The sequence below is a fragment of the Protopterus annectens genome, chromosome 7.part0, assembly GCF_019279795.1.
Source record: "Protopterus annectens isolate FY-2018-M chromosome 7.part0, PAN1.0, whole genome shotgun sequence".
NCBI classification, from domain to species: domain Eukaryota; kingdom Metazoa; phylum Chordata; order Ceratodontiformes; family Protopteridae; genus Protopterus; species Protopterus annectens.
In genome coordinates this window covers 1737349129-1737366054 of record NC_056739.1, presented here as the reverse complement: position 1 = coordinate 1737366054, position 16926 = coordinate 1737349129, and the positions used below count along the sequence as shown (strand labels likewise).

The 16926-nt window shown below is 45.1% G+C and overlaps 1 protein-coding gene across 3 annotated transcripts in view; it reads left to right on the top strand.

Annotated features, from left to right (window-relative positions):
• The window catches only part of PRC1 (protein regulator of cytokinesis 1), a 2137226-nt gene that overhangs the window by 1668341 nt on the left and 451959 nt on the right, over positions 1 to 16926 (top strand). The gene's annotated exons all lie outside the window — the stretch shown is intronic.

Below are 16926 nucleotides of genomic sequence, written 5' to 3'. Positions count from 1 at the left end.
AAGCAAGACAGTTGCGATCTTTCTAGTGAATCTGGGTATGACTTCACTAGTTAAATGCCATTTTATGTATTCTGAGTAAACAGTATAAATACGCTGGCCTTTTCCACTGATAACATTTCCTTCACTGTATTTTTTCTGCAGCTCTCCTTTTATTAACTGCATTTGTATAATCGGATATAAATTAAAAGGATGTGTTCGTTCTTTCAAAGTGCAGTGACAGAACAACTGGTGTAATAGGTGTTTAGAAAATATATATTTGCTGTTTCAATACACCTTGTCAGACAGGTTAGTGAAAACCTTGTTTTCTTGTAGCACTGATAATCAAATCACCTTGCAAGATTGCCATAGTGATAATCTTTTTACTTAATACCCGGCCATGTCTCTGACTCCTTCAAAGATTTTAAAACTGCTTTAATGACTAAATGCGGTAAGACTATTCAGCTGTATCAGAGGCTGAGATTTTTCTTGCCTCTAATTGAAGACAACTTTCAAAACATTAACACCATTCCAACTGGCCCAAAGAGGTAATTTGTTCCACTCCAGGTTTTACAGCCCTTTCCAGTTGCCTTGATGTTCATTGTGTTACACTGCTGCAGTCATTGCACTTGGGTTATCCTGCCGTCAGGCGGTCCCGCAGTCGGCGAGAGTTCCAAAGTCTTGGTCCGGTGTCGGTTGCTGTCACTTCTTCCCTGACGTCAGTATGCCAGGGGTATATAAGATGCATCCGACGCCATTTTCTTCAGTCTTCCTTGCCGCGCGGTGCCCGAAGCAGTTCGCAAGTGCCGGTCGGCCGACTCCTGAGATTTTCGAAGTCGAATTTCAGATCCGAAGTCTTCAATAAAGCTAAGTACCCCGTTGGGGAAACTTTTTTCTTGCCTCAGACCGATGTCAGAAAAAGTTAATTGTATTTCTTGTGTGAAGCAAATACCTCATAAGGATTTCCACTCTTACTGTATTCCATGCCTAGGCCCTGATCACAACGTCACTAGTTGTCGGTTTTGTGCTAGATTTAACAAACGAACTATAAAACGATGTTTTGATTTTGCTTTGCACTACTGTGGCCGAAGGTTCAATTATACTATGCCGTCAGATCAACCGACGACCGCAATTCCGAAAAAACACAAAGACCAGGATAAAGACAGACATCCGAGGTCCAAAACCGACGAAACCTCTTCTAGGCCAGTCGCCAGTTCTCAGTGAAGCGCTTTTGCAGCCCCTGACACCCGCTACCTCAGAGCCACAGGCCGCCTCCGACTCCCACATGGAGACAACTAGGCCTCTGGAAACTCAAGGTATTGGGCCTAGGGAAACTAATCCCGGTCCGGAGCCACTGAGCAGGCATCGGCTTCTGAGGGTGTTTACAGACCTTCACAACTTACCATTAAAGCAACAGCCAAGACAAAAGTACCATTAAAGACAAAGAAGCAAGTACAGTATTCTCCTGGACAGTCCACCATGCCTAAGAAACAGATGCTTAAAATGGCCGAAGACCTCATTACTTTAATCAGGGGTTCCCATCCCCCTCCTGAGAAAAGGCCTAGGCAGGATACAGACTATGATTCCTCTGATCAGGTTTCCATTTCCTCTGAATCCTCTTCAGACCAGGGATACTCTCTACCCCCCTATGAGGACTCTGATGCTGAAGAATCTATCCCTTCAGCCTCTCCTCCTGAGGATTATTCTTTTGGGGAAACTTTACATACCATGAGGGAGCATTTCCATTGGGAAAGTCAGGATTATTCAGAATCCAAGAAAAGGCTCAGGGATTTCCTTTTATAGCCTCAGCACAGGCCCCTGGCTATTCCACCTGTGCTAGATATTGTGGATGTTTTCTCTGAATCCAGCTTCTCTCCTGATTCTTTGCCCTCTGCACCAGCCAAGCCAGATAGGTATTATAGAGTCCCTGACTCTCACAAGTTTCTTTATAAAAACCCTTCTGCTGATCCAGAAACCATTTCCCAGGGTCCAAAAGGGGTTAAGGCTTCCATTGCAAAAAATCCAATACCCTCTGACAGAGATTCCAGAGCTTTGGATAGATGGGGGAAGAAAGTTTACACTTCTGCAACTTTAGCAGTAAGGACTTTAAATTGCCAGTTTCACATGCTTAAGTACCAACAATATTTAATGGCTCAGTTAAAACAGAAAATGTTTGCAAGTTCAGAAGCTGCTGACTGTAAAGAAATGCAGGATTTATTGCATGCAGTTGAATAGGTGGAAAAACATACTCTGCAATGTGGTTTTGATTCTTTAGAGGTCTCTTGTAGAGCCGCAGTTACAGGTTCTGTGATTCAAAGACATGCTTGGTTAAAAGAACAGAGTTTACCTGATCATGTTAAGACAAAATTATTGGATGCTCCTTTACAGCATGATACCTTGTTTGGTGTTAAGGCAGAAGAGGCTTTAAAGAAAATGGAGGATAAAGCCAAATCTATGCAGACAGTCAAGGATTTCTTACAGGTACAGCCACCTCGATTTAGCAGAAATTGGCCAACAAAGAATTGGTCCTTTCCAGTGTCAGACAGGCCACAGAGAGGCAGATACAGATGCCCAAGAGGCAGATCTCAACTCCAAGGCTCTAACAGACGACAGTGGGGCACCTCAACCCCAAAAGTAGGTGAGGACAAGTCTCAACCTTACAGGAAACGGTCCCAATGACTTCCCCCTTCGTACGCCGAGCACTTCCCTTTTGGCAGCCCCCTTAGGGGGAAAACCAGCACGTTTTTCTCAAAACTGGCAAACAATCACCCAAGACAAATGGGTTCTGAATATTGTGTCTCAAGTTTACAGGTTCAACTTTCACACTTTACCAAGGCTAAAAGGAATGCCAGACCTGCCACAAAGTCAATGGGCAGAGGCACAAAAACAAATTTCAGCCCTCATGGACATGAGAGCTATTCAAAAAGTACCGCAACAGGTGCAAGGACAAGGATTTTACTCAAGACTCTTCCTGGTCCCCAGAAAGGACAAGGCCTGGAGGCCCATACTAGACCTTTCAACTCTAAATACTTAACTGGATATTCTGAAATTCAAAATGTTGACACTACAGCAGCTTCTACCCATGCTGGGCAAGAAGGCTTTGCTTGTTACTCTGGACCTCAGAGGCATACCTGCATGTCCCTATCAGACAAAATTGCAGAAGATAACTCAGATTCAAAGCTGGTACAATGCACTACCAATTCTCTGCACTGCCCTTTGGCTTATCTACTGCGCCCAGGGTCTTTACAAAGTGCCTGGCACCAGTAATTGTATTTTGCAGACAAAAAGGAATCCAAATATATCCATACCTGGAAGACTGCCTCATTCAAGCAGAGACAAAGGGCATTCTTCTAAAGCATCTGGTGTTTGTAAAAAGGTCGCTAATTTCTCTAGGGTACACAGTAAACGAAAAGAAGTCAGAACTAGTGCCCTCACAATAGATTATATTCCTGGGTGCCAGCTTAAATACAACGGCCTAGATGGCTTATCTCATGCCAGACAAACAAGTTCAACTAACTCAATATATTCAATTACTGGCAAAAACGTCCCATCTCCCTGCAAGAAAAATTCTGCAGGCCCTGGGATTCATGGCATCCTGCATACTACTAGTACCATATACCAGACTGCAGATGAGGAAATTACAGTGGTACCTAAAAAGTGTTTGAACTCAACACTCTCATAGTTTAGAAGCAGTAATACCAATGATTCCCTGCCTACAACAGGAATTTCAATGGTGGGCGCAGGCATGTCACCTAAACAAGGGTCAGCCTTTTACTCTACCCACAGCCAGGCAGATTCTAACAACAGATGCTTCGGATTACGCCTGGAGAGCACACATGGCAGGAAAATGCATTCAGGGCAAGTGGACCACAGACCAAATGCATCTTCACATCAATCAAAAAGAGATGATGGCTGTTCAAAATGCCCTAACAGCTTTTAAGGACCTTCTGCATCCAGGACAATTATTATTAAAGACAGACAACACCACAGCAATGTGGTACATAAACAAGCAAGGGGGCACTCATTCTTATCCCCTATGCAGACAAGCCATGACCTTGTGGAACACAGCTCTAACTTATCAAGTTTATCTGCAAGCGCAATTCCTGCCAGGAAAGAAAAATACTCTGGCAGACGATCTAAGCAGGAAAGGACCCTCACGAATGGAAATTGAATCCACAAATCTTCAGCATGGTAACGCATAAATGGGGATGCCCAGACATAGATCTTTTTGCCTCGCCACCGAATTGCCAACTACAAAAATTCTGCACAAAGACTTCACACACACAACGGGCATGGAAAGTGGAATCTCTCTTGTTCAGTTGGAAAAACCTAAAAGTTTATGCCTTCCCACCACTGCCTCTCCTTTCAAAGGTACTCCTAAAAGCCAGACAAGAAAAACCACAGATGATCCTGATTGCTCCAGACTGGCCACGCCAGCAGTGGTACCCAATCTTAAAGAACTTAACTCAAGGCCAACCATGGATTTTGCCTCAAATTCCACACCTTCTGACTCAACAAAACAATCAGATCCTGCACGGTCAGCTCAAAACCCTAAACCTGGCTGCATGGCAGATACATTAGTCAAACAGGCAACACCTCTCTCTAAAGCTGTTATGGATGTCATTTTGGAGGCCAGGAGACCTAGCACCAGGAAAGCTTACTCAGAAAAATGGAAGAGATTTTGCGCCTGGTACCAGGCTCAAAGCCTTGACCCTCTTGTCCCAAACATTCCTCAGATTTTACAATACTTAACTGAGATGCTGGACAAAGGCCTATCCTTCTCATCAATTAAGATCCACGCCTCTGCCATTTCAGCACATTACAACACGGACCTCCTTTATTCTCTCATCCCTTGCTAAAGAGTAGCTCAGAGGAGCTAAAAACATAAGACCATGCCAGAGAGCACCAACACCAACTTGGGGGCTCAATTTTGTTTTGGAAAAACTGACCCTACCACCTTTTGAGCCAGCCAATACAGCCGATCTAAAATTTTTGTCATGGAAAACAGCTCTGCTCCTGGCAGTAACTTCAGCACGAAGAGTCTCAGAGCTACAGGCATTAATGGCAGTGGAGCCTTTTATAATTTTTCATCAGGACAGGGTTTCTTTAAGGACAAACCCTACCTTTATGCCAAAGGTGGTATCTAGTGTGGCTCTTAACCAAACCATCCATTTGCCAACTTTTTATCCAAACCCCCAGAATAAAAGGGAGAAACTTCTGCACTCTTTGGACATACACAGGCAGCTACACTTCTACTTTGACAAAACAAAAGCTTTCAGGAAAACTGAGCAACTGTTTGTAGCATATGCTGCAGGATCACAGGGCAAGGCTATCTCGAAGCAGACTATCTCCAAATGGATAGGACACTGTATTCGTTACTGCTACACACAACATGGAAAATCAGTCCCTAATAACATTAGGCCACATTCCACCAGGGCAACAGCCACTTCAACAGCCTTTCTCAGAGGAGTACCTGCCAATGAAATTTTGGAGGCTGCAACTTGGAGTTCAGTGCACACCTTTACCAAGCATTACCACTTGCCTCTTTACTCTAAATTCAGAGCAGGATTTGCCATTGCAGTTCTGCAGGGCCTCATAGCCAATCCTAACTCTTTATAGACCAGCCACCCAACCTTAGCTTTGGGATTCTACCCAAGTGTAATGACTGCAGCAGTGTAACACGATGAACATAGTACAGTTTTGTATCTACCATAAATGTAGATGTTCGAGTGTTCACACTGCTGCAGTCCAGATTACCCTCCTTCCATCCCCTCTGTCCTAGCTGGACTTATCTATACCTTTCTATGCTATACAACCTTTGTGGTGTATTTGCTTGTAACTGAAGGTATTGTTTTTATTTTATATATATATATTTTTATTAGCAATATGTATTGCCTACCTACTTGGGGGCACCTGACATCTGGGGCAAGAAAAACTGAAGAAAATGGCGTTGGATGCATCTTATATACCCCTGGCTCACTGACGTCAGGGAAGAAGCGACAGCAACTGATGCCGGACCAAGACTTTGGAACTCTGGCCGACTGCGGGATCGCCTGACGGCAGAATAACCCAAGTGTAATGACTGCAGCAGTGAGAACACTTGAACATCTACATTTATGGTAGGTACAAAACTGTACTTTCTTCATTATTCTTAAATGCAGCCCACTCAAGGACTGATTAGATCATCCGTTAAGCTTTTGGGCAGTTCTCTTTCCAAAGACTGTTTCCAGCATTGTTACCACCTTTTCTGAACTATTGTTTCTTTTCCTTTCAAGTAATGGCAGTTTAAAGGCACAAAAGAAAACATTTGATGTTATGTTGTCCTATCTCGCTATAATTCTTGCAGGTTAGGTTCGGAACAGTTCACTGCTCCGTCTTGGCCGAATACTAAAGCTCAAGAGCTTCCACTGGCTCGAGGCTAACCCCTTTCCCATGATGCTCTGGGCCACATCCCCAGATCTTGTTTGCCGCTCAAGCTATCGAGAAGTGTAACTGCTGGCTCGTTGGCTAAGTATCTTTTTTTTTTCTATTCTGTTTGTCTAAATTTCTCTCTGTTTGCTACCTTTCTTTCCAGATAGTTGGTTTTTGTGTTTTCTGCGTCACATCTTTGTAGTTCTTAGTTTTCCCCTTCCCAACTACTAGTGAGAGTGCCATTTAACTTAGAGGGCTCTTGTGGCCCGTTTGTTAGAGGACCGCTCCCCCTTATGGTTTGAATCCGTTTGAGTTAAGAGGATTCTTATACCTTTCCCCTTCTTTCTTGCTGCTTCACTTTGTTTTAAAAAAAAAAAAAAAAAAAGTATATTTATATTTGTATCTGTATCCTCTTTTTCTGTGAGTTATAGTGGTAGTTATAGTTTGTTGTGTGTGTTTTTCCAGTTATAGCCTTTATCTTAAACTTATTCACTTAGTTAATTTGCTTGGCTGTAGTGTTAGGATGTCTAAAGATAAGGAGAAGGAACCCAGGGAGCATAAGCAGTCAGGGTTCAAGAAGTGCGATAAATGCACCACTCTCACGGATTGTCATACAATTTGCATTTACTGCCTTGGTGCCATCCATTTACAGGACCCTTGCACCGTATGTCACGCATTCAGTAGCCGGGTGCTCCATGAGAGGAGTAAGTTGATGGCAAGGGGTTTATTGAAAGGGTCCTTTCAGGAAGTTTTAGATACCCAGAGGTCCAAATCTTCCTCCTTTTCTTTAACCCACACTAAATCACCAAAAAGTCCGGCCTCTACAGCTCCGGTTTCGGAGCCATCAAAGAAATTGGTTGTATCTGAACCGTAGGCTCTCAATTCCGACAAGTCTGGAATCAAAGAATCCTCTTCGGCGCCTAGAGTGTCTGTGGAGCTGATGGAGATCTCAAGGAGTCTGTCTCCTTTATTGGAGCCGATATCTCCAACACTGAGAATCTCCTATATTAGAGAGAGGCCGATCATCTTCCTTGTCCACCCATTCTTCGAGGAGTTTATTTGATGATGACGTGTCGTGAGTAATGAAGAGATTGCTCTGAACACCGACCCTGGCTAAAATTTTGTCATCTCAAACCGCAAAGGAGTCAGAGCGCCCCCCCCCCCTCATTTGGCACCTGCCTTTTCAATTCCTCCTCTGATCACCCTGGAGTCTTCAGAACCAGAGAGATTGGATCTGGTAGTAGCGGAACCGTCGGCATCAAGACCACATTTGGAATCTTCAGTTCCTACCTCGACTCTGATGTCCTCTGCTCCTTCCGATGTCAAGGAATCTAGGAGCCCACACTCGCTAGTTGGGTCTGGGGAGGAGATTCGGCGTGGACCGTCATCCGATCTGACTCTACCTCTCGGTGCCTTGGTTATGTTGAGTTCGGCTCCTACCTCAGTTTCAGAGCCACCAGCTTTGCTTTGGAGTTGACCTTCTGTCTCTTCAGAGCAGAGAGTCCCTTCGGAGCGGTGCAGGGGGGCTTTTGAACTGATGGAGAAGATGCTGTCTCCCCAGACAACCCTGATCCTGTAGCCAACCTTTTGTCCCTCCCAGGTGCCAGTGTCCATTTCCTCACCACCACCCCCTCCCAAGCGTAGAGACCCAGATCCTAAGAGAGGCCCCTACAGATGGAGTTGTCTCTTCCGAAACTTTTGCAGAGTACCCTTCCAAAGAAGTCCCTAGGAAGAGACTGTGCAAGAGGAAGCACATGGACTCCCCTGAGTCTGTCACTTCTGATATGATTTGGATGACTCTGAAGGATCCCCACGGTCCCCCTCTGAGGATGTCTCTTTCTCCAACATCCTTGAAATCCTGAAACAGAGGGGTGGCTGGAAGTCCACCAACCCTTCAGAGGACAAATTGGATACCTGGAGGGTTTTGGGTCTCACCTTTCCACCTCCTGGGTGACCCCCCCATTTGACCGACTATTGTGCGTCATTTCTCGTAAGGCCTGGACATCGCCTGATACAGTGGAGCCTGTTCAGAGGAGGCCTAACAAATTTATTAAGGTGTCCCTGTAGATACAATGGTGGCGGCGGCGGCCACTAAGAAGGAGCTATCTGAGACTACCTCATCTATCCATCCTCCTAAAAAAGAGGCTAGGACCATGGACAAATATGGAAAGTGTGCCTTTTCTTCAGCGGCCTTCACCTTACAGTTGCTGAATTACCTTACCCACTTTACAAGGGGATCTCCTCAAAGAGCTTTGAGATGCCCTTCAGGGTGCTGTAGTTCAGGGGTCTAAGGACAAAGTATCCTTTACAGCTCTCCACCCTCAATTCCATAGTTAACTCCTCCATGAGACTCATTTCATATGTGGCTGATGGAGCAAGTAGAGTGGCAGTGACTGGAATTTCCCTGAGGAGGCATTCCTAGATCCAACTTTTCCGAGCCCGTCAAGTCGTCCTTCACCAACGCCCCTTTTAATGGTTTATCCCTTTTTGGACCAAAAGTGAAAGAAACTTTGACCAGGTGCGAGCTGGACAGGAAGACCTTATCTGCCGTTAGTCAGTTTCTCTGCCCCATTTAGACTTTATCCCAAAGGTCAAAAGGGTGGAAAGATGTGGTTCCACAAATCCCAAAAAGGTTTCTCGGACGCACATCGTGACTCTTCCCCTAGGGGCAGAGGGGAAAGTTATAATGGAAGACGTCGACCTCGTGACAGAGATACGTTCTCTGGCAGGCCCTTCCAGTGCTTCTGAAAGGAGGCCCGCCTGCTCTTCTCTGGAGGCAGTCGGGGGGGGGGGGTCGATTGTCACTGTACCCAAACGCCTGGCAAGAAATCTCCCAAGACAAGTGGGTACAAACAATTCTATCCAGAGGCTATTACATACCATTTTCCATTCTTCCTCTGGTAAACCTGTCCTTACCAGACGTTCCACCCGGTCAAAAGGACTATGCAACACAAGGAATACTCTCATTGCTAGAAAAAAGTCATCCAAGAGGTCCCCACAGACCAAATGGGATCTGGAACTTACTCAAGGTTCTTTTTAGTTCCAAAACAAAACAGGAGGCTGGAGATCCATACTAGATCTCAGCAAGCTAAACAAAGCAATGAAGAAGTAAAAGTTCCAAATGGTAATTCTGCAGTCAATATTCCCATTTATAGGGAAAGACAATTGGATGTGCTCAATAGATCTACAGGATGCGTACTACCATATAAAGATGGACAGGCAATCCAGGAGACATTTGCGCTTTTGGCTGGGAGCCAGTCATTATCAAATTTGAGCCCTGCACTTTGGTCTCACTACACCCTCCAGAGTGTTCACCAAATTCATGGCAGTGGTCACGGCTCACTTGCCACATCAGGGATTCCGTGTGTTTCCATATCTAGATGACTGGCTCCTATCAGCCACCACCAAGCATCTATTACAAGCAAGAGACGTAACAATGTCACTCTGCGCCAGACTAGGCATCACAGTAAACTTAAAAAAATCTGCCTTGTCGCCGTCTCAGCATATTACCTTCTTAGGCGCAGAACTGGATTCAAGAAATATGACTAAAAAACTTGCTCCAGACAGAATACAGTCCCTACATCAGCAAATCAGGATTCTGATGTCAAAGAAGAAAGTGCAGGCCAGATGCGTGCTGTGAGGTCTGGATACTATGGCAACAGCTATTCTTCTAGTTCCCCTAGCACAATTACACGTGAGGGTTCTACAGTGGCTGCTATTTGCTCAGTGGTCAATGCAAGATCTTCCTCTTTCACATCATATCATCAAGGATTCTTGCAGAAACTATCTCTTTTGGTGGCTGCAGATGGACCAGTTGTATCAGGGCTGGCCCCTTATCCTTCCTCAACCCAATGCAGTACTGACCATGGACGCATCCCAGATCAGGTGGGGGTGGGCATTATCTAGGGATGACAGTCCAGGGCCTATGGCAAGAATACGAAAGCCACTTGCACATCAGCGTTCTGGGGATGAGAGCAGTGCTCTATGCATTGCAGGCATTTCAGGACTCACTAACAACAGGGACAGTTGCAATTCAGACAGACATGTCATTTCAGTAGTGTGGTACATAAACAAACAAGGAGGAACCAAATCCTACCCACTATGTTGGGAGGTACAACGAGTTTGGCAATGGGGATCACTACTCAACGCTTTCTGATAGCAACGCACATCCTGGGGAAATCCAACATGATAGTGGACAAACTCAGCAGAGCTATTCTGTTGCCTCATGAGTGGTCCCTGAAAACAGAGATCATGGAAGAGATCTTCCAAAAATGGGGCCAGCCTTGCTGCGACCTTTTCGCCACTTCCATGAAAGCCAAATGTAGCAACTACTTTTCCCTCATTCCTCCTCTGGGGAAGTCTCCAAGGTTCATGATTGGCCCTCGGGACTTCTCTATGCCTTTCCCCCCTTTCCTCTAGTTCCCAAAGTACTGCAGAATGCCAGCCCGTTGAGAAGCTCTATGATCCTCATTGCTCCTTAATGTCCTCAACAAGTCTGGTTCTCCTTTCTTCAGACCTATCTGCTGGAGGAACCTTGGATTCTGGATCCAATTCCAGACCTCCTGACCCATGTCTCGGAAGTTCCATCAGTCTATCCAAATCCTCAATTTGACAGCATGGCTGCTCCAATTCCATGCTTAGCCAGGTGTTACTGTTTTTCCCTTGCAGTGAGTCATATTCTTACCTCTTCCCATAAATCATACACGAGGAAATTGTATTCCAGTAAATGGAAAATATTTCATGCTGGGCTGCTGGGACAGAACATAGAACCTTTTACAGCTCATATTACCGCTATCCTAGAATTTCTCTCCAAACTCTGATGTAGGACCTGCAGCGGCAACAATCAGAGTTCAATTGGCAGCCATTTCTAATTTCCATACTGGGGAAATGGGAGTTCCCATTATGTCTCACAGGTTATGTAAAGCTTTCCTTGAAGGCACTTTTTTACTCAGACCCCCGATCAAAAAGCCCCCACCCCTTGGGACTAATCTTGCTCTAAACTCATTGATTTCACCACTTTTTGAACCCGCATCATCTTGTGATTTGAAGTTTTTGTCATAGAAGACTCTTTTTAGTAGCCATAACCTCTGCCCGATGGATATCGGAATTACAAGCTCTTTCTGTTTCCCATATATCATTTTCCACAAGGATAGGATATCCTTGAGAACTAATCCATCGTTCCTTCCAAAAGTCTATTCAGAGAATAATATAAACCAATCCATTGAATTGCCTGTGTTTTTTCCAAACTACAGTGACAAGGAATATAAATTGCACCAGTTGGATGTACATAGGCAGCTACACTTTCACCTGTATAGAACAAAAGGCCTCAAGAAATCCAACCAGCTTTTTGTGTCCTTTTCTGACAAAAAGAAAGGGTTACCAGTTTCCAAAGTAACTTTGTCAAAGTGGCTGACTGACTGCATATCCTTCTGTTACAGTAAGAATAAACTACCTGGGAAGATAAAGGAACATTCCACAAGAACAGTCTCTGCATCCTTGGCCTTTCAGGCCAGACTTCCTATAGACTCCATTTGTGCAACTGCCACATGGGTGAGACCTCATACCTTTATCACTTATTATAAATTAGATGTGGCCTCCTGGAACAGGTCTTCCTTTGGATCCACTGTATTAGAGTATTTTCTCCTGAGCCACCATGGGATTAAGGTGCTAGGGACGCTGTCCCAACCTGCAAGAATTACTCTGAAATAGGACAACATAACATTAAAAAGTTATGTACTTAGCATTACGTTCTATGTTTGTTGTCCATCTTGCCTACATTCTTGCATCCCACCCTCCTACCCCCCATCCTGCATTCCTGGAGGAATTATGATGATTTTGAGTCTCAGAGTTTTTTTATCTCATACTAAACATCTGTTTTTTTGGGGTTAGTCTAATCTTTCACTTGCAAACAAGATCTGGGGATGTGTCCCAGAGCATCATGGGAAAGGGGTTAGCCTCGAGCCAGTGGAAGCTCTCGAGCTATAGTATTCAACCGAGTCGGAGCTGTGAATAGCTCCGAACCCAACCTGCAAGCATGTAGGCGAGATGGACAACAAACATAGAACGTTATGGTAAGTACATAACTTCTTATTAGAATATAAATGTTCTTCATCATCATCTTTGACACTGACCAGAGTTCTTGAGGTCTTTACTTCCACTGAAGGGTAATACAGACCTGTCTTTCCTTATACCATTTCTGAAGTAATCCAGGTACAGATGAAGTTTGCCAGAGTCCTCAACATTTTTCCATTTTCACAACAACTTTCCAGAGGAAGGAAGTTAATTCATAGGTTCATCCTAGGCTATCTGCCCTGGGGCATTTATAAGCCTAGCCCAATTGTGTTTGGCTTACACCACCCCTTGATTTGAGTATACTGTGCCCTTTTTAAAGTTTAGTTTACTGTGCCTCTGTCTAATAGTGACATGGAAGTAATCCCCGGGACAAACCTACGATCCCCCATCCACTCATCAAGATTCTTCTTGAAGAGAGTCAGTAAGGTGCTCTGCCTAACATGAATTGGAATTCTATTCCAGAGCGAAGGGAGCCTCTGGGTTATGAATCTGTCCCTCCAGCATGTTCTATTTATTTCTGTGCTGAGGTTCAAGTCCCTCGAGCGCGTGGCTCTAAGGGATTTAGATTTACTGAGGTGGAGCATGTCCATTAATTCTGGGTTGGACATAGCTTTATATGTCAGGCATAGATCGCCTCGAAGTAGGCGATATGCAACTGAGTAGAGCTGGAGTTTTTTTAACCGAGCAGCATATGGCATCTGTTTGAGTCCCTTGATCCTCCTGGTGAGGTACTTTTGGGGTATTTGTAATTGCTGCAGGTGTCGGGTAAGGTACATCCCAAAGGGGGCATTGTATTCTATGATGGGCCTGATGGATGAATAAAGGGGCACGATTACCTCTCTTGATCTAGATGTGAATCCTTTCATGATGAGGTGGGCTATGTAGAAGGTCTTTCTAACCACTTTGGCAATGTGGTTGTCAAAGGAGAGATTGCTATCAACTTGGATCCCTAATTACTTTCTCTGTACTTAATGGGTTACCACCTATGTGGTAATTTGTGGGCACATTGTTTTTGCCAAAGGGTATGACTATACACTTTTGGCATTTAGCTTTAGACCATGGCTCTGGCACCAGTTATCCGTCTCTGTGAGACCTTTTTGAAGGATGTTTGTGTCAGCTGGAGAGTCGATTATGACGCCCAGTTTGCAGTCATCTGCGAACTTGGTAAGCCATAGTCCTCCCACGTTGGCCTGTACCTCAGAAAAGTAAATACCGAACAAGAGAGGTCCCAGGACAGAACCTTGTGGGACGCCACTTGTGACTGGTTTCGAGTCTGACATGGCTCCAGCAACTCTGACTCTGTGGGCTCTGTCTTTGAGCCAGTTTGCGACCCATCTTGTGACATAGGTTCATAGATTAGTACTAAGCTAACTGCCCTTGCGAGCCATTTTAAGCTTAGCTAATTATCCCTTGTGAGACTCGAACCGTGTACCTTGTGTTTGTAAGGCAAACACCTTAACCATTAGGCCACCCTCCCAACCTGCCAAAGGGTATGACTATACACTTTTTGACATTTAGGTTTAGACCATGGCTTTGGCACCAGTTATCCGTCTCTGTGAGACCTTTTTGAAGGATGTTTGTGTCAGCTGGAGAGTCGGTTATGGCGCCCAGTTTGCAGTCATCAGAGATGTTTGGGAGGCTGCATAGGGGTTTATATTTAGGCTGGATAGCTTATCTATGATGCCCGAGTGGGGTATTGTGTCAAATGCCTTTGCGAGGTCCAGATAGGCTGTGTGGACTACCTTCCCTTCATCTATGGCCTTGGTGACTGTTTCGAAGAAGTCGACCAAGTTCAAAAGGCAGGATCTGCCCTTGACGAAGCCAAATTGGGTAGGATCTAGTGTCTGTAGGTCCCCAATGTCTTTGTTTATGAGTTCCATGATGATCCTCTCCATAGCCTTGCAGACTAGGCTAGTCAGGCTTATGGGGCGATAGTTTCCAGGGTCCGTAGAGGCGCCACCTTTGTGGAGTGGGACCACTGTTGCTGTACGCCATTCTTTGGGCACATATCCTGTAGTGAGGCTCAGATTGTACAGCAGTTTTACTTGAGGGATTAGTTCTTCTTGGAGTTCATGTAGGACACAACCTGGGACGCCATCTGGTCCCATGGAAGCAGTGTTTTTTGCTTTGGAGAGGGCGGCCTTTACCTGAGCATCAGAGATGTTTGGGAGACTGCACTCTGCTGGGATAGATACTTGCTCTTTTGGGGGGGGGGGAGTTTGCACTGAACCTGCCTGCTGCCAGGATATTGGCGATGTCTGTGGGTTCAGTGTATTTTTTGTCGTTTAGAATCAACTCGGAATAAGTCTGGGAGTTGCATCCCAGGTTCCTAACATAACTGAAAAAAGCCTTATGATTGTCTTTAGTGTCCTGTGCACTTTTTCTCTCGAAGCTGGCCTTGGAGGATTTTATGAGGGATCGTAATTTTTTGCTAGTACTGATCAGAGATGCCTTCCCTTTTAGGGATTTTGCTCTATCATGTAGTAGCTTCCTCCTTCTGTTGTACAGTTTATTTATGGCTGGGGTCCACCAGACTGGACGCCTGCCTTTGGATGATTGGGTCTTGATTTTGTTTGGGATAGCATGATCCATGCATTCCTGGAGATGTCCGTAGAATGCGTTTATATAGGATTCTGCAGTTTGGGCCGTAGTTTCCACTGGCCCAGGGACCTTGAAGGATTCCACTTCAGTTTTGAGAAGCGTGAAATTCGCTTTTGAGAAGTTTTTCACTGTGGTTTTCTGGGCTGGGGGTGGGGTCGGGATGTGGATATCCAGTGAAATTAATTTATGGTCTGATCTTACCAATGAGGGATATACTTCTGGTATGGAGCATAGAATCTCCATGTTGGTAATGATCAGGTCTAGTATGATGTTCTTCATCTCACATTGCTGCAGTCCTTACTTATGGGTAGTCCGCTGTCCTCGGTCTGCCCGAATACCAAAGTATTAGGCTGACGTCGGTCATGGGCGCCTAGATCTGACATCAGAGCGTCAGGGTATAAAGGCGCATGACCGACATCATATCCTCAGTCTTTTTTGCTGCATGGTCCGATGCAGAAGCAGCGTTGCAAGTGCCGTTCGGCGTTTTGAAATTTTTCATTTTCGGAGTTTCAGACCGATACCAAGTTGGGCTAAGTACCCCGTTGGGGAATATTTTTGTTTTTTCTTGCCTCAGTTACTTACCGGATGTCAGAAAAAGTGAATAATTGTATTTCTTGTGGGAAACAGATACCGCATAGGGATTACCACTCGCTTTGTATTCCTTGTTTGGGACAGGAGCACGACGTAGTCGGGTGTCGGTTTTGTGCTAGGTTTAATAAGCGCACTATAAAACGGAGGTTAGATTGCGCTAGGTTAGTCTTTGGCAAGAGGTGTAATTATAATATGCCGTCGGATGTTCGGACGCCTGCTTCTACTAAGAAGCGCAAAGACAAATCTTTAAAGCCTAGGCAGGATGATTCGTCCGTTTGGACGCCGGACCTTTAGAAGCTACAGCTGAACAGGTGGATCCGGCTGAAGTTTCTGTTGAGTCCCAGGGGGAAACTTTGATTTTACAGGATGTGGCCTCTCAGGAGGCAGGTCAGGCTGAAGGGGCCTCTCAGGTTACTATTCTCCCTTCTATGCCTAAGGTGGTTAGGCCTTCTGCTACTGTTTCTAAGGCTCCTTCTAAGGGCAGGTCTGTCTTGCCTTCCTCTGGTGTCAGTTCTGGTTCTTCAGGGTCTGTGCCTAAAAGCACATGCTTAAAATGGCAGAGGATTTGATTACTTTAATTAGAGGTTCTATGCCCCTTCCTGATAAGAGGCCCAGGATGGAGCCAGAGTTGGAAAGTTTGGAGCAGGCCTCAGATGATTCAGAGTCTTCTGCTGAAGACATTCAAGATTTCCTCCTTATTCTGATTCTGATGCAGAGGATTCCACTCCTTCTGCTTCTCCTCCAGAGGATTTTTCTTTTTCAGAAACTCTGCATTCCATGAGGGAGCATTTTAAGTGGGAGGGACAGGATTACTCTGATTCACGGAAGAGACTTAGGGAGTTCTTGTTTTACCACAGCATAGACCCTTAGCTATACCTCCGGTTTTGGATGTTGTTTCAGATGTTTTCTCGAAGCTTCCCTTAACCCAGATTCTGTGCCTCCTGCCCCAGTTAAACCGGACAGGTATTACAGGGTGCCTGAGGCTCATAAATATCTGTATAAGAGTCCTAGGGCGGACCCAGAAACTATTAGTCAGGGGCCTAAGGGTGTTAGAGCCTCTGTTGTTAAGAATCCGGTTCCTCTGGATAAGGAAGCTAGAGCTTTGGATAGATGGGGTAAGAAGGTGTATACCTCTTCTACTTTAGCAATGAGAGCTTTGAACTGCCAGTTTCATATGTTGAAGTATCAGAATTTCCTCCTTTCTCAGCTAAGATCTAAAGTGGATGCTTTGGCAGAGGGCATAGAGTGTAAAGAATTGCAGGATTTAGTGCATGT